The sequence below is a fragment of the Chenopodium quinoa genome, unplaced genomic scaffold (genome assembly GCF_001683475.1).
Source record: "Chenopodium quinoa cultivar QQ74 unplaced genomic scaffold, ASM168347v1, whole genome shotgun sequence".
NCBI lineage: Eukaryota > Viridiplantae > Streptophyta > Magnoliopsida > Caryophyllales > Amaranthaceae > Chenopodium > Chenopodium quinoa.
Genome location: NW_018744693.1, coordinates 608666 through 618918, shown reverse-complemented (window position 1 = coordinate 618918; position 10253 = coordinate 608666).

The window sequence follows — 10253 nt, the reverse complement described above, 5'->3', positions numbered from 1 at the left end:
CTCTAGCTCATACTTTGGCTATTTCCGATGAAGAAAGCGAAGTTGACCCTTCATCTCTCATTAAGCCTGTCAAAGCAACCAATGTCGAAAAAGAAGAAGAAGAGATCTTTTTCGATGTCAAAGATAACCTTCCAGAACCAGCAAATGAGGCAGACATACGAGTGCTCACACTGTTTATGAGGGAGACATCGCAATTGTTACGTGAAACTCTCAAAATTATGAACGAACTTCACAAGAAATATGATGAAGAATCTAAGAGAGAATTCACACCAGTAAAAACGACTTATGAGGAAAAGTATTTTCCCTTACAAGTCACCGAAAGACCCAAGAAGAGCAATAAAATTTATACTCCAATTGGGATCCCGTATGCACAAATGTTTGAAATGCTCTCCGAGAGTGGCAAGGTCAAACCTCTCGAACCGAGACCATTTGAATCATTAAAAAGGACAGATAGATATTACTGTCAGTACCATCAGTCAGGGGGGCACACCCTAGAAAACTGCTTCAAATTCAAGGATTTGGTGCAGAAAATGATTGATAAAAAGGAGTTAATCGAAGTTCAACAAGAAGAGGACATAACTGTTAATGGAGTATGGGACAGTGATGAAGAAGATGTCTACCTAAAAGACATAGTAGGACCTTCACCTTCTGTATCATACACCACGGACGATATTTGGGCTGAAGAAGATTCATCAATAGACGTCCTCACGAGATCCGGGAGAATGCAACCTCCCGTTTCAACACAACCTATGCCTACTGTACAACAAGTTCCAATACCTATCATTGAAGACAATGACATCGTTAAACAATTCAAGAAGACAAAAGTTGAGATGAATGTATGGAAGCTTCTGGCAACATCTCTAGAACATAGGTTGGCTGTGATGAATGCCTTGGATAAAATTGGGATAGATTCTGACACCACTCCTGAGGGACTAGCTAACTTCCTCACGAGTGACCTCCCTAGTCCAATTAATCTAATCACCTTCTCTGACAAAGATTTACCCCCAGAAGGTGACAAACACTACAAGGCGTTAAACCTCACGGTAGTCTGCAAAAGGATGAATGTTCCCATGACTCTTGTAGATAATGGATCGGCTATTAATGTCTGCCCACTTAAGACTGCGAGGATGCTCGGCATAAGGGATGAGGATTTAACTCCGTCTACACAAGGAATAAGAGCTTACGATAATACTCGACGTCAAGCTCTTGGCAAAATAACTCTAAATGTGACGGCAGGAGCAATAGAACATGCTACTACTTTTCAAGTGGTAGACATCAAAGCCTCGTTCAATCTGTTGTTAGGACGCCCTTGGCTCCATGATCTAAAGGCCATCCCTTCATCTCTCCACCAACAAGTGAAAGCTATAGTTGGAGGAATCCCCATCACTATTGATGCTTCGCCGATGAGGATCAAATCAATAGAGAATCCAATCATCAACGTGGAGCACGACGAAGATGATGAAGACCTATGGGGCTTTAACGAAGAAGTCTCCTTAATCCAAGAGGATGAAAGGACATCTCTTTGCCACGACCCCCATTCCAACATGATTATCAACACTATGCTGAAGAAACAAGGACACTTCCCTAGGATGACCTTAGGAAAGAAGACAGGGAAAGCAAAATCGATAGAGTCACCTGGCCTCCCTAAACTAGATACTTTTGGACTTGGTTTCGAACCGACTCGGAAAGATCTCAAGCGAGCCCAGGACAAGTTGAAAGCACGTAGGGACGCTCGCACTCAAAAGAAAGCAATTCCAATGGATCAGTACCCTCTTACGCTTAATGGTCAGTTTATAAAAGAAGGAGAAGACTATCCATGCCACGAATTTCCCGAACCATTTGTTGTAAATGGCATACGACAACCAGGATTCGAGATTTTCTTGGATTGCTATTTCACTGATGAAATCCCAACTCCCGTCCATAAGGAGAAAGCACCCCCATGCTTTGACTTTAACGTCATGGGATTGCTGTTTGGGCGAGAAAAGAATGAACCAGTTTATGAGAAAGATAACTCCTCACTCATTCAAACGGTCCTACAAAGCGAAAACTTCGACCCCTCAAAGCTAATTACTCCAGCTGAAGGATCGCTGCAAGGGTGGCGCAAGACTATCAAGGTGACTACTCCGAGTGGAAGAAAGATATCAATCACGACAGGGCAAGGGCCAATGTTTGAAGAATCGTCAGAGTCAGAGTCAGAGTCTTTCCCTTTAGAATCTTCTAAGTCTTTAGCTATAATGCCTCCCCTTCCTATTTCTTCTCCTAGGATAGTTAATGATCTAGTCCCTGAGGACATATCACTCTTTGATGTAATGATCTCAGAGTATAATAATATCTCTCATTCTCCTTACTTCTCGTGTTCTTCCCTAACCCAAGATGACGAACATTGCTTAGCTAACGATGAAAAAGATAAAGAAATTATTAAAGCAATGGAAACACTTGAAAAGAAAACACCAGTAATTGAAGAGACTGAAACAGTTGACATCTCAAACGATTCAACTCATAAAAGAGAAGTTAAAATCGGACTAACATTGAATAAACAAGAAAGAACCGATTTAATTAACTTGCTTAAAGAATTTATCGATGTATTTGCTTGGTCATATGAAGATATGCCAGGCATTAACAGAGAAATAGCTCAACACACTATACCATTAATACCAGGAATGAAACCTGTAAAACAAAAGTTGCGTCGAATGAAACCCGACGTAGCACTTAAAATAAAAGAAGAAGTTTAAAAACAAATAACTGCAGGTTTCATAAAGGTATACAGATACCCCGAATGGGTCGCCAACGTCGTCCCAGTTCCAAAGAAAGACAGAAGGGTAAGGACGTGTGTCGACTATCGAGATCTAAATAAGGCGAGTCCAAAGGACGACTTCCCTTTGCCACACATCGATATTCTGGTAGACAACACGGCAAATCACGCGCTTCTCTCATTCATGGACGGATACGCAGGGTACAATCAGATTCTCATGACAGAAGAAGACATGGAAAAAACGACCTTTATCACACCGTGGGGCACTTACTGTTACACGGTAATGCCATTTGGGTTGAAAAACGCAGGTGCTACTTACCAACGTGCAGCAACTGCCTTACTCCATGACATGATGCACAAAGAAGTTGAAGTATATGTCGACGACATGATTGTGAAATCAAAGGACCGTCCAGGCCATCAAGTAGCCTTAAGGAAATTTTTCGAAAGGCTAAGAAAATACAATATGAGGTTGAATCCATCAAAATGTGCTTTTGGAGTCACCTCAGGCAAGCTCTTGGGATACGTCATAAGCTCTAAAGGAATAGAGATAGATCCAACCAAGATTAAAGCAATCATGTCGATGCCACCACCCAAGACCGAGAAACAGATTCGAGGATTCATCGGCCGGTTGCAATACATAAGTAGGTTCATATCAAAACTGACAACGATATGTGAACCAATCTTCAAAAAGCTCAAGAAGAATGTACCAGTAATATGAGATGATGAGTGTCAAAAAGCCTTTGACCGGATCAAAGCCTATCTTGCAAATCCTCCCGTATTAGCGCCAGCACTTCCCGGAATACCTCTTAGGTTATATTTGACGGTTACCAAAGAGACAATGGGAGCCATGCTAGCACAAGAGGTAGAAAACAAAGAGAATGCAATTTATTACCTAAGTAAGAAGATGCTCGAATACGAAAAACGCTATACACCACTCGAGAAATTGTGCCTCGCTCTGGTATGGGCCACAACTAAGTTAAGACATTACATGTTGGTGCATACCATTTTCGTGGTATCTCGATTAGATCCACTCAAATATTTGTTCGAGAAATCAACACTCAATGGACGTATTTCAAGATGGATAGTCAACTTAGCCCAGTTCGATGTGCGGTTTATGCCACAAAAAGCTATTAAAGGATCCGTGGTGTCAGAATTTCTGGCAGATTTTCCAATAGAAGACTCGACACCAACACAGGACAATGAATTTCCAGATGAAGATTTGATGGTCACCGAAGATGATACTTGGACCTTGTATTTCGACGAAGCCTCAAACCAAAAGGGATGTGGTGTCGGAGTGCTTCTAGTATCACCTAAAGAAGAACACGTCCCAATCTCAATAAAGCTTGATTTCGACGTTACCAACAATGCTGCTGAATAAGGAGCGAAAGCCTAGCCCCTTACCAAACTTATCTGGAAACTCTTACCGACCAGTTAGAGAAGGTAGAATACAGATATCTACCTAGAGAAGAAAACCAATTCGCTGATGCCTTGGCAAGACTAGCCTCAATGGTTAGGATTCCCACGGATATCGAGCAAATGCCTCTAACTATCGAAAAAAGGCACAAACCGGCATATATACAGGCTATAGAAGACGAGGATCCAGTCCAAGACGAAGATGAAGAACAAGAAGAAGGACCATGGTACACAGACATTCTCAACTATGTCACCAATGGAGAATACCCTCCTCATGCCGACAAAAGAGCAAAACGAGCCTTGAGACTTTTGGCTTCTCAATATGTACTCATAGACAACGAGCTACATAAAAGGGTACCTAAAGGTCGAGCCCTCCTATGCGTAGGGAAGGTGGATGCACAAAGAATAATGAGAATGGTCCACGAAGGAATCTGTGGAACTCATGTAAATGGAAAAATGTTAGTCTAGAAAATAATGCGAGAAGGGTATTATTGGACTACCATGAATAGGGACTGTCATCAATACGTGAAAAGATGTCCTAAGTGTCAAATTTATGCCAATTTGCAACACGTTCCTCCATCTTTGCTTTACACCTACACATCACCATGGCCATTCTCTACATGGGGAATTGACATAATCGGCAAGATCACTCCCCCAGGGACAAGAGGCCACGAATTTATTCTAGTAGCAATTGATTACTTTACGAAGTGGGTTGAAGCGCAATCATATGCTAAACTTACTGCAAAACATGTAGCATTCTTTATCGAGAGAAATATCATTTGTCGATATGGAGTCCCACATGAAATGATAAGTTACAATGGAACTCACTTTCAAGCCGAATGTGAAGAATTGCTACATAAATATGGTATCCAACATCATCATTCGTCCCCTTATAGACCTCAAGCAAACGGATCAGTCGAGGCAGCTAATAAGAATTTAAAGACTATCATCGAGAAAATGATAGAGAATTATAAGGATTGGCCTGACAAGCTTCACTTTGCATTGTGGGGTTATCGCACGTCAATCCGTACGTCAACAGGAAATACACCATTTTCTTTGGTATATGGAATGGATGTCGTACAACCTGTCGAACTAGAATTACCATCTCTACGCATTGCGCTAGAGAGTAAACTTGATGAAGTTGAATGGACTAGGGCACTATATGAAGAATTGATCCTACTCGACGAAAAACGACTAGAAGCTCTACATCACACTCGGTGCTATCAAACTCATATGGCTAGACATTTTAATAAGAAGGTCAAGATAAGAAATATCAAAGTAGGTGATTTGGTATTAAAAGCACTAAGGAAAAATGTTTTAGATCCAAGGGGAAAATTTAGACCTAATTGGTCTGGCCCCTACATTGTCAAAACAATCCTGTCAGGTGGTGCAGCAAAATTGGCTGACATGGATGGCAATGAATTCTCAAACATGACCAATCTTGACCAACTTAAAAAATGCTACCCATAATTACTTGAGTAGGACACTCAAGAGAGCTACGTTCGGCTTATTCCTTAAGAAAGGATACGTAGGCAACCCATTACGGGTGCGGCCACTTTATTTTTCGACATCTCCGCGTTCCAGAATCAACAAAAGTCGGAAAATTATTGGCGTCACAGAACAGAGTCTGGCGCTAGCCAAAAGCCATTAGCGCCAGACGATGGAATTGGCGCCTGGCGCCAGACCTCAATAGCTGGCGCCAATATGCAATTATTGACGCCAATTCAGTCATAAAATCTGGGCGAATTTCGGTGTTTTTCGGAAAATTTTCGACTTCTGTACTCGAAGAATTTCTGGAAAATTAATTTTTTCGGTTTTTCATTGCTTTAATAAAATAAATTTAAAGTGACAATTTAATTGAAAGCTGAAATTTCATTAATAAAACAAAATTACATTGTTAATGGAATTTAAATAAGGCTGAAATAAATTAAATTTAAATAAAAATTAACCATCTAATAAATCTAAAGCTGAGCAATGTCCTAGTCTTTCTTCTCCTTCTTTGCTCTTTTCCAATTCTTTTCTGTTTCCTCCTCTTCATCCATTACTTTAGCTAGTAGGAATCCTTTAGAGGACCTACATTCAATTTTGGAATAGATTGTTTCTCCTTCAGCTAGCACCCCATGCTTCTTTTCCACCCAAACCTTTTTGTCTGTAGCTTTCCTTTTCCTCTTGTCTTTAGTAGTATTCTTCTTCTTAGGCATTGTAGGTGTTTTGAACTCAATTCTTGCACCTAAGCGTTCTTTGGCCGGTGTCACCCTGTCACCTAGACGATTCTTCACATTGGTTCTACCCTGATCAATTGAAGACCTCTTCAACAACCACTTCTTTACATCATTAGGTAAAGAAGGGGGAACCTTTTGGGTAATCACTTCCCATAAAGGTCTAGCGCTCAAGTAAGTGTCAAATTTATCCACTTCTTGAGATACGGGATACTCATAGGGAGGACGAAGATCCCCGGAAGGAATATTTTGAAGCAAGCCATATTGTCTTTTCACCCTGCAGGGATAATAATATGTCACGCGAGACAAGCTTGAGAGACGACAGAAAGGTTGCTTGTTAACACCAACCATCCTTTTTATTTTCCACCATGGGATGACCCACTTGATAGCAAAATCACGTGATTCAAAGACTTTTCTCCACCCATGGCGCCCAATTTTAGGGATGCGCTTCTTCCTTCTCACAAAGCAAGTGGGCGTATAATTTTCAATGTCTTCCGGAGGGCTAATTAGTCCTAGCCTCTCCATTAGCCACATCTAAAAAAAAGTGCAATGCAAATAAATTAATATTACAATACAAAAATATATTTTTTGATTTCTGTAATTAAAGATATTATTTTTCTACCTGTAATAAAATTGGAGAACCGCGAAAAGGTGCTTTTGGGTCCCTTTTCAATTCATCTAGACTAATCATAGTCTCTCCAACTATCAATGGCATTGGATTTCTCCCTGATTCAATTTGTTCTAGCACAGTGGTTATAATGATTGACCCTCATTAATTTTACCACTACTAAGACAATATTGATTAAGCATGAAGAATAAGAACGCCCTTCTTCTATATATGTGAAAAGATTCAGAAAGCGGTTTATCAAAATAATAGCGTGCGAATTCTTTTAAGTTCACTACATTGCCATCTACTATTTTTGATAAATCCCTTTCCTTCAATTTGAAGAAGCGCTCAAAATCCTTATAGTAATATGCATCTACTCTAGGGACTACTACCAGGTCTATTGCAGGGAAGCCTAAAATAGCACCAAATTCCTCTGGCAAAGGGCTAATTTCATCATACCCTATTCTAAAACAATGTGTATCAATGTTCCAAAATTCTAAAGCGGTATGTATGAAGTCTATGTCTAAATCTACCCCTTTGATGCCATAAATTCCCCCCAAGTGAAATAAATCCAATTCTTTTCTTTCTCTAGCATTAAGAGATCGACACCATTCATGAGAATATTGAGTGAAGGTTTTAGTGGCTAAAGACATGATTATTTTTTTTATAAAGAGAAGAATATTTTTTTTTTTTCGATGAAATTATGAGAAGAATCGGCTGAGCAGGGGGCTATTTATGCACAAATTGCGAGGAATTTCAATCTGAATGAAATACGGAGTCAGCGTCGATTGGCGTCACACACCCGACATTGGCGTCACCCATCAGCTTTTGGCGCCACACGCTAGGTGTAGCGCTTAGCGCCACGCGCCACAGGCTGGCGCCAGCTGGCGCCAAGTCAGCAGGACAGCCGGGCGTGCTCAGTTTGCGTTTTGATATTAAATTGGTGTCGGTTAATGACTTTATGGCCCCGTTTTAAATATTTTTTCTATCCTTTTCTTAATTAATTAAATATAGCAATTATTTTTAGTTAATTTTTATTTCTTTTTTTTTCTTTTTTTGGATTTTTTTTATTAATTTTCAAAAAATCAGCTTTTTTCTCCGTTTTATTTTTCCTTTTTATTTTTTTCTTTTTGGGGGAGAGAGTCGGATAATACCCTCCATCAATAATAAAAATGACGGAATTTTTACGCAAAAATTGTTATCACACTTCTTTTGCACACATTAACATACACTAACATAATAATAGATAATAATGAATTTACAATAACATAAAGTACAAAGTGTCTAAATAATGAGTCAAAGGCAAAGTTCTATAAAAAGTCAAAATAAAATACATATACAGAAACAAACTACGGCGCCGGAGGACGTAGGCCCATCATGCCATAAAACTGCGCTGTCCGAGGAGTCACCTCTCCACCAGCTCCGGCCTCAGCACCAGCTCCAGTCTCCGTAGGAGGAGGAAAACTCAAAACAGGACTGCTCCAGCCAAGGTCAACCTGAGGCTGAGACCGCGGAGGCTGCTGCGATGACAAGCAAACCTCGTACATCCCATCACCTCTGAAAGCCGAGGTAGCCTCTCCTACCGGTGTAGCAGGAGCACCCTCAGAAGAAGATCCTGAACCCTCAGCAACGTCGGCTCGCGCAGCCTCAGAACGACCACCTCTACCTCCTGACAAAGTGCGACGACGTCTCGAGCTAGACCTCGCCGACTCTCTCCGCCCCTCAGGCCTCGTACGGGTGTGAGAAGCGATCGGCTGACCCTGCAAAAAGAATTAAATCAGAATCAAGGTAAAACTGAAGCATAATGCCATAATAATAAGTGAAGAAAAGTTACCTCTCGGACAGTGTTGTCTCGACGACAGGTAGCCGCGTTCCTCATCCGAACGAGCTGGCTCCGGAAGGCATCTATGCATCGTGCCATAGCCGAAACCACCTCGCGTGAGAACTGTCAAGAAAATAAGTCAGTGAAAATACATGATAACTGAATACAAGATTCTGAATTAAAACTAGACTTACCCTAGTCTGGTGACGAGGAATCGACTGCTCCACGAAGCGCTCGCCCTCAGGAGCCGGAGAAATCATCTCCTCGATCGGCCCGTACGTCCCCTGGTAGTGAATGGACATACGGGGTGCACGAACTTAGTGGGACCATCCTGATAAGACGGAAAGAAATCAGAAAGGTATTACTTGGGGGCTACTTAGCGAAAAATAAAAAGCTAAAGATCTTACCCTCACATCCTCGTCCGGCACAGGGGCTGGAGCTAATAAAGGAAGTAGCTCCTAAGCGTAACTCCGCCCAAAGATCACATGGGACTGCCAGAGGGAACCAGACTCCTCAGCCATACTCGACAACTCTCTCTCGTCGAACATATGACGCGGCGGAGGGGCAGGAACGACGAAAACATCGGAGGAGTGCTAGATAGCAACTCTCTCCCCTAAATATACAACCGCTCCATAGGTCCCCAGAAAGTAGCGACGCTCAGCAGAGTACTGTGCAGCTAATCTAGGGACTGTCCAACCACCCCATGGTCGGTATACTACCTCAGGTCCCTATAAAAAACACCAATCGGGTAAGAACATGTCCAAAACATTGCAGAAGAGCAAGATAAACACTAAAAGTCATACCGAGATGATCCGATTCCGGACACGTGCAGTAGACAGGTCCACATGGTGGCCGCCCCAAGAGGCGCTCGCCGGATACCCCCTCGGCGATGGTCTCGCCGGCGCAATGGAAGGAAAGTACTCGTAGAACCAGATCTACAAGAAGTTAAAAGCGTGAGTAAATGCTAACTAACATGTAGGGCTAAAATTTATAGGGAATAATGTTTACCTCTACGACCTTCCAGAAAGCAGACAAAGCAACGTTCGTCCTAAAGGACCGGTGGCGACACGAGTCCCTCAGCGCGCGAACGAAGTCAGTGTAGGCCAAGATGGCCCAGTCATAAGTCACGATCCGCTGGATATCGCGAACAGCAGGGAGGTAGTAAAGCAACGCCCTACTACCCCTGTCAGGGGAGAATGTCCCTGACAACAACATCAACACAAAGATGCGCACCCGTTGCTCTCGGGTGGTCGCATCGTCATCAAGAGCCGATGCCAGCGTCGAGCGGCGAATACCCCTAGCACTGAACTGAGTTGTCTCGACCTCAGCTTGGGCCCGAACAGCAATCGGCCCCAACAGCTCCTCGACCTCTGGAGAAAAGACGTCGATACCGCCGTCGAACGGCAGCGGCACAGAAGTAAACTCCAGTCCTGTGATGAG